Here is a 7,479-nt window from a genome sequence, read left to right as displayed (position 1 = left end):
ACAATAATCTGCCTACAAGTGTAATCTGCAGTCTTGCTGCAAACGGTACATAACAGCACTACCATCGACGTGAAATGTGCCCTTGCCAAACTCGTTGATCCGCTCTTTATTAGTGGTGATTGTTATTGTTTTCGGCATTTTTGAACATCTCTGGATTCTGACTAATTTAAACTGAAGCCTCATTCAACAAAGCAATTTTATTAGACAAGTGGGTTTAGGTAAATTTAAAGCAAAGTTGCCTGTGTTAATGTTTATATATGGTACATGTACTGGTTTGGTTTCCTTGTAAAAAATATCATGATAATCATGGTAAATCTACCATGGTGTTTTTGACACTTTACCATGATTATCATGATAATTTATTATGATAATCATGGTGCTAATACTATTAGTACCGAAAATGGTTTCATGATAGTACAGTACCATGGTATACCATGGTACAGTGTCGAAAACACCATGGTAATTATGATTAATTATACATTATATATATATATATATATATATATATATATATATATATATATATATATATATATATATATATATATATATCATGATGCTTTCTGACAATTTACCATGGTTATCATGATCATTTACATGATAATCATGGTAAAAAAATCAAGATAAACATGGTACTTTTACCAATGTGTTTTCCACTTTTTACCATGGTTAATCATGACAAAATAATGCTATGGTGCAGCATGAAAACCATATCAACAAATCTTGAATCATGTTAACTGCTATTAAATGATATGCTTTGTTAAAAAAGAAAATTTTGATTTGAAAATATCTATTTATTGGATACTTTTTACAGTTTTTGTTCTTTTTCTAAACTGTGCTGCCGAATTTCTCCCTCGTGTGCAGCTTAACTTGAGTTGGAGTGACATCTGGAAAATTCTTGGTTGCAGTCTCTGACAAAGAAAATGAAAAAAAATCTGAGAATTACTATTATTTAGACATTTAGTAGACACCTTTATCCATGGCGACTTACAGGGTTTGTCAAACAATAAAATACAATGTACTATAAAAACACTTACAGCATAACAACCTCAACATCACTATAACAAATTCAGCCACACTCAACAGTGAACACTAAAAAGTAGGGCTTAAATAAGTAAACAAATGCAATAGAAAAAAATGAAAATATGCAAGCAGACTAAATAGAACAGTTCAGCAATGGGACAGAAAAAAAGGAGAAAGGAAGTTTTGCAGGATCTATAAGTATAGTCTAAACAGGTGAGTTTTGAGGCGTTGGAATGTGTTGAGACACAATGTAGTCCTGATGCTCACAGGCAGCTGGTTCCACCATTGGGGGGCAAGAGAGGAAAAGGAGAGCACTGGCAGAAGAATACCTGAGGGAAGGCATGACCTGCAGAGGAGGAATGGAGATGGCGAGAGGGGACACAGGGAGAGACAAGTGTCTGGAGGTAAGGAAGCGCAGAATGGTGAAGAGAGCGGTAGGTAAGGACAAGGGTCTTAAATTGGATACGGGCAGGGATAGGAAGCCAGTGTAGCACACCAAACAGAGAAGTAGCATTAGAGAAGTGAGGCAGAGAAAATATAAGGCGAGCAGCAAAATTTTGAATAAGCTGCAGAAGGCAAATGGTTGAAGCACAAGGCCAGCTAGAAGAAAGCTGGACAGAGCCAAGGCCTGGAGAAAAAGTTGAGTAGAGTAAGTAGTGCAGAATTACATCACAGCTACTTGTACTGTATGTATAATATAATTAAAATCATAATCTGAAATGATTAACAATTTGCACATAGTGTGCCAGTAGGATTCATGTTAATAGGCTTAAAACATATGCTAGAGGGACCCAACAGAAATTAATAGTTAACAACCTTCTCCAGTCTTTGCACCAGCCCGGGAAGTTCTGAAAATGTTATTTCATTGCTGTCATGTATTCATGAGTGTGTGTGTGTGTGTATATATATATATATATATATACACACACACACACACACACACACACACACACACACACACACACACAGTATATATTACCATACTACATCACCAGCCCATCTGTTGGTCAAAATGTGTATTTAAATTTTACTACAAACAAACACAAAAGCAAAACTAAAAAATCTCCAACATCGTAGAAAATCCTAATTTTTCCGTGTTATCATAGAAAATTCAAATTTTTCTGTGTTATCATAGAAAATCTAATTGGTAATGTGACACAAAAAGGCGGCCTAAGTTTGCTTTGTGTTCCTAAATCAATTGGTCAATACATTTCTCAACATTTACTCAGGAGCTTTTGCAAGAAGACAGAAATATTTCTAGAATCGCAGTGTATACAGACCATGCTCCCTCCTGCAACAATGAACTGCATGCACTACGATGTTTAAAAGGGAAAATAGGCTATCTCTCTCCTGGTGAATGTTCCCAAGTAAAAAAAGCAATTACCTAGTTTATTGTGTAAATAAAAAATAAAAAAAAAACTATTGGGAATATGTAAAATAATAATAATAATAATAATAATAATAATAATAATAATAATAATACTAATAATAATAATAAAAATTAAAAAGCTTGGACTATGTTTGTTTGCCTTCTTAATGGTGCAGCTAAAGATTACCAGTAGTTGTTGGTGGGGCTAAAGATTAGAGTTGCCGTGTGCACATTGCAAAAATTGTCCAGACACAAGGGATGTCAAAAAAGGAAGGTTGATTTAGAAAAACGTGTTTTTAAGGAAGTGGACATCTGTTTATGTTTTCATTCACCCTGATTGTCATAACAGCAAACCAAAGTGTCAAATATGTAAGGAGACAGTGGTTATGCGCTGGTAATGACCTCATAAATTAAAAGGAACAGAAAAAAACTTGCTTGAAAAAAATAGTCAAAAAATAACCAAACCACAAAAGACAACATTTACCAGCTAGATACTTTCAAAACAAGCCAAATTTGTCATGAAAAACACCAATCTGGGAGCACTGATCAAGGGGGAGTAGCCTACGTCAAATGCATTACCTGTTAAATGTTACCTCAAATTCAATGTATAAATCAAATCACGTCATTTGTTTGAGAAAAATCTACATTTTAACTGCTGTTCCAGTACCTTAAGATTTAGGACTACACACTGGTTATTAAGTTGGTAAACGTAATTTGTAGTAAATCAGCACAGCAACACCGACAATTCAAGTCTTTTTTACAAGACGTTGATGCTGAATTTGACGATCTCCTGCTTCACAATAATGTACGATGGCTAAGTAAGGGCACAGTGCTGAAAATATGTTTTTGCTTGTCTTCAAGTGCTAACGAATTTTTTAACTTCATGTGGGATGAGCATCAGATGAAAATTGTTGCTTTTATTGTATGCTTGTTTTCAATTAACTAATGTTAATTGGGAATCTTTGGGAAAGTGTGAAAGCATTCAAAAAGTTGATCTTGTTTCAGGAAGACATTCAGTCGGCAGAGCTCTTTCATTTTCCTACTGAAGATGATTATCATACACTTTTGGGGAAGAACACAACCTTTATGGTATATTTTTCATTTTTTTGTAAGCTTACCACCAAATTCAGTGAGTGGTTTCACGAATTTAGCATAACAGAAGATATTTTCTTGTTGGCAAAAAAAAAAAAAAAAACATTTCTTATTGAGCCAAGGGGATCATGGAATAAGACTGCCAGTGATATTATCCCTAAATGGATAGAGGACTAGTTCAGATGGAGCTGTGCAACCTGTGTGGCTGTGACACGTTGAAAGAGAAGCTTGATGAATGTTAGTGCTTGCCCTGACGTGTTTTGGGTTGAATGCATTGATCCTGAGACATTTTCAACCTTGAGACGACTGGCTTTGGCAACAAGTCCTATGTTTGGATCGATATACTACTGTGAAGCATGCTTTCCCAGAACGAACATCAAAAATAAACACTGCAGCTGGATGTGAGCACCTGCAGCAGTCTCTTTACATTTCTGCCACAGCCTACATCCCTGACTTCAAAAGGTTGGCACTTGAAAATAAGTCATTTTTCACACTAGACTAAAATGTTTTTTAGTTATGATTTCTGCTTATGAGGTAAGTGGACCTTCATTGAATAATAGTCTAAACTATTAAACCAATCAAGACAATGTATCAAAGTGTCTGTCTGCTTGACTTGACTTTTGGCTTCATCATTGAGGAATTACATTCTTGAATGAAGTGCAGTACAGTCACCGTGAACAAGGAAATGCTGCAGCCTACAGCCTGTCCGTTTGTACTAACAATCCATTTATCATCTTGCCCCATGTTAAACCAAATTATCACCTAATTATCCCTCCCCTCTCCCCACATCTCTATCTGAAGACAGAAAAGAACAAGCTGATTAATACTCAGCTGGCTGTCCATTGTTATTAATGTTCATCCAAAAGAAAAACCTGACAAAGACAATTTCTGTTGATGAATTGGCACATGATTGCTTCAACTCCTAATAGTCTCCATTAAGATACTTTAAGTGAGTGCAGTTTAAACAAGGAACATATGGGGCCTTCAAGTAAAGGTCAGAAATAAATGTGCAGCTGCCCTGATATTCTTACTGTACCGGCCGAGTTGACAGATCGGCTGTGGGCATCATTTTGAAATGGTTGGGGAGCGCCATGCTTTTATTTTCACTTGACTGAAGACCAAGTTACAGTAGACAACACTGTAGACAACATTAAAATGATGTCTTTTTTATATGGATTTGAATAGTCTATTGAAGTTTGAACATAGTCTACCCTACTATAGCTTATACAGTACACTGAGTGTGCATTAAGTACTATTTATTTTAGCATTTATTTATACGGGGGGTACAATGAGACATCTCATTCACAAGAACATTGCAGACAGACAGCAGCATTGTAATAAGAAATATATGACTTAAATCTAAACCATGTGAAAGAGAATACCATGGCAAAGAAGCATTTCAAGTTTAATAGAATTTAAGATCAGGCATAAAGTTTGGCATAACTGTATCCATGGTGTTAGAATGGTTTAGCATTACTGTTTGGTATAACGATATCCTTAGGTTAGGATGGCGTGATATGGCGTGTGACATTCGTATGTATGGCTGACTCCACTGCACCCCCTTGCCGGGAATTTAATACCCAGCAGCTTTAATAAGCATCAGTACTGCAGCTTTAAGAAGAAGCAGGAACTTATAGTAACCAGTTCAACATTAATATGGAAATGTAGAAATATCCTGTCTTTGGACACAGATCTTTATTTGTTGGACCTGGTTTGAATCTGGCCACAGGGTCAGGAGACCAGGCGAGTTGCAATCTGGCGGTGTCAGTCTGGCTCCAACTCTTAACTGCTCATTATCGAAAGTGGACTGAAAGGAATCCTTGTGTTAGATTTATGAAAAAAGAAACATTTACCATCTGGAAAGCATCAGCAAAATCAAATGTAATACTTTATACAGCTACAGAGAATGCAGAGTTAGCACACATAGAACAATATTGCCCACTTGTATTTAATAATTCAAATAATAATGACAGTTAAGTAGGAAATTAAGAAGTGGTGACATTGAGGAGAACATGTCACTGTAGTACCATCAGAGGCACATTGGGGTCTCTTTCTTATGAAGACAGGACATCCTTAGGCATTAATCTTGTTAAGGTTACAAGGGGGATGTTTTCTTATTATAAGTAACATATGCAACAGGGACCTCTGCTAAATGTTCTTATAATGATAATAACCCCGATGGTAATACATGTTGCCTGAAGCATATGGATGTTTTTTTTTCTGGCTGAAATAATGAGACAAAACAATATTTTATTTCCAATCCAGGAATCGCCTACCTCAACATTACAAAAAAAAAATAAAATAAAAAAAAAATCTACATCTCATAGCAGTACAAATCTGTTCAGGCGATTAGAAAATTCCCTGTGTAGCATTTTGAAACATTTACCTCATGTTTCCATATTGCCTACAGAGATCAAACCCTTCACAGTCAATTAACATGTCTCTTTTTATATATGAATTCAGGGCTTTACATAGACCTTCACATTTTGTGACTTGCATGATAAAAGCGATTTACAGTACAAAAATTTAAGTTGTGTATAACATTATAACTGTCTGTACATGACATGCTTGTTAAGTTATTCTTAAATGTGTTATCTTTACAACACTTTACAATGTAAATTTAAATATCATTTTCTATTCACATTGTGTTCCCAATATTATTTCACAGGCACTTATTTTGGACTACAAAGCTTGTTGTGACACTCACTTTATTGTAATTACAGTATAGCCCACTGCAAGGTGACACAGGTCATTCTTCAAGAGGGGTGTAGCACATTGCTCCGTTTATGTACCTGTACATTATAGATTTTTAAGAAAGTATAGCAGAATGCCTATGTTTAACAACAAGAGAACTCTTGTGTGTATCTTTTAATTACTTATTATATTAATACTACACCCTTCTTGCAATACACGTTGATTTGTTTTTCCTGGTTTAGACATGAAAAATGATGCTCCCTGTAGGACCGCCCACATTGAAGACAGCTGTCACAGGTGGGGTGCGATTGATCAGAGTTTGTGCCGTCCTCGCAAAAAATTACTCCTGGTTTGCTGTCAGCTCTAACTGCGAATACCATTGATTCATAATTAAATAATTAAGCAATATTGGACAGGAAAGACGACCCAACACAAAGCATTCTTTAATACAATACAGCAAGGCTAGCGGTTTTATTACACAGGAATTCAGCACATATGCAAACAAGGATGTATAATGTCCTGTGAAATAAATACATAATTGAGTAGGGGTATGCAGATAATTGTTTTGAGGTACTAGATAGAAGACGTCTCCTTGAAGATAATGATTTACTGTAACACTTACTAAGAAAGCAGCATCAGTACATGTAAATACATTGCCCAAGGTGTATATCACACATGCCCAGCATTTTATTAGCCTAGGGGATGAATTACATTTTGTAGGGATGAAGGCAATATGATACAGCAGCACCCTGGGATTTAGAATAATGAGAGATTGTCATCTTTTCTTTTTCTATTTCCTCTTTGCTCCACTGCTTAGACCTTTCCTTAAAGGGGCTGTATGTTTATTATCAGAGGCAGAAAGGTTCTGCTGGTTTTCCAGCTGTGGTACAGACTGCATGTTGGTGCACACTGCAGCCTGAACCGTTACCTCAAGCTTAGCAAGGTTTATATTGGGTCTGTCACACTTGCCAGTCAACCCAACACCATAAAATATTATGATATATATATATATATATATATATATATATATATATAATATTATGATATATTACAAACACATATCATAATATATACGTGTGAATATATATTCTCGAATTGACAGTCAATCGTTCACAACTTTATATTTTTTACATATATAATATATATATATATATATATATATAAATAATATACACACACACACACACACAAACACACTCTGTGGTACAGTTCTTTTTCTACCATATATATATATATATATACACACACACACACATACACACACATACACACATATATAATATAAATATAATCAGGTAAAA

The sequence above is a fragment of the Polyodon spathula genome, chromosome 15 (genome assembly GCF_017654505.1).
Source record: "Polyodon spathula isolate WHYD16114869_AA chromosome 15, ASM1765450v1, whole genome shotgun sequence".
NCBI classification, from domain to species: domain Eukaryota; kingdom Metazoa; phylum Chordata; class Actinopteri; order Acipenseriformes; family Polyodontidae; genus Polyodon; species Polyodon spathula.
This window is presented reverse-complemented; position numbering follows the sequence as displayed.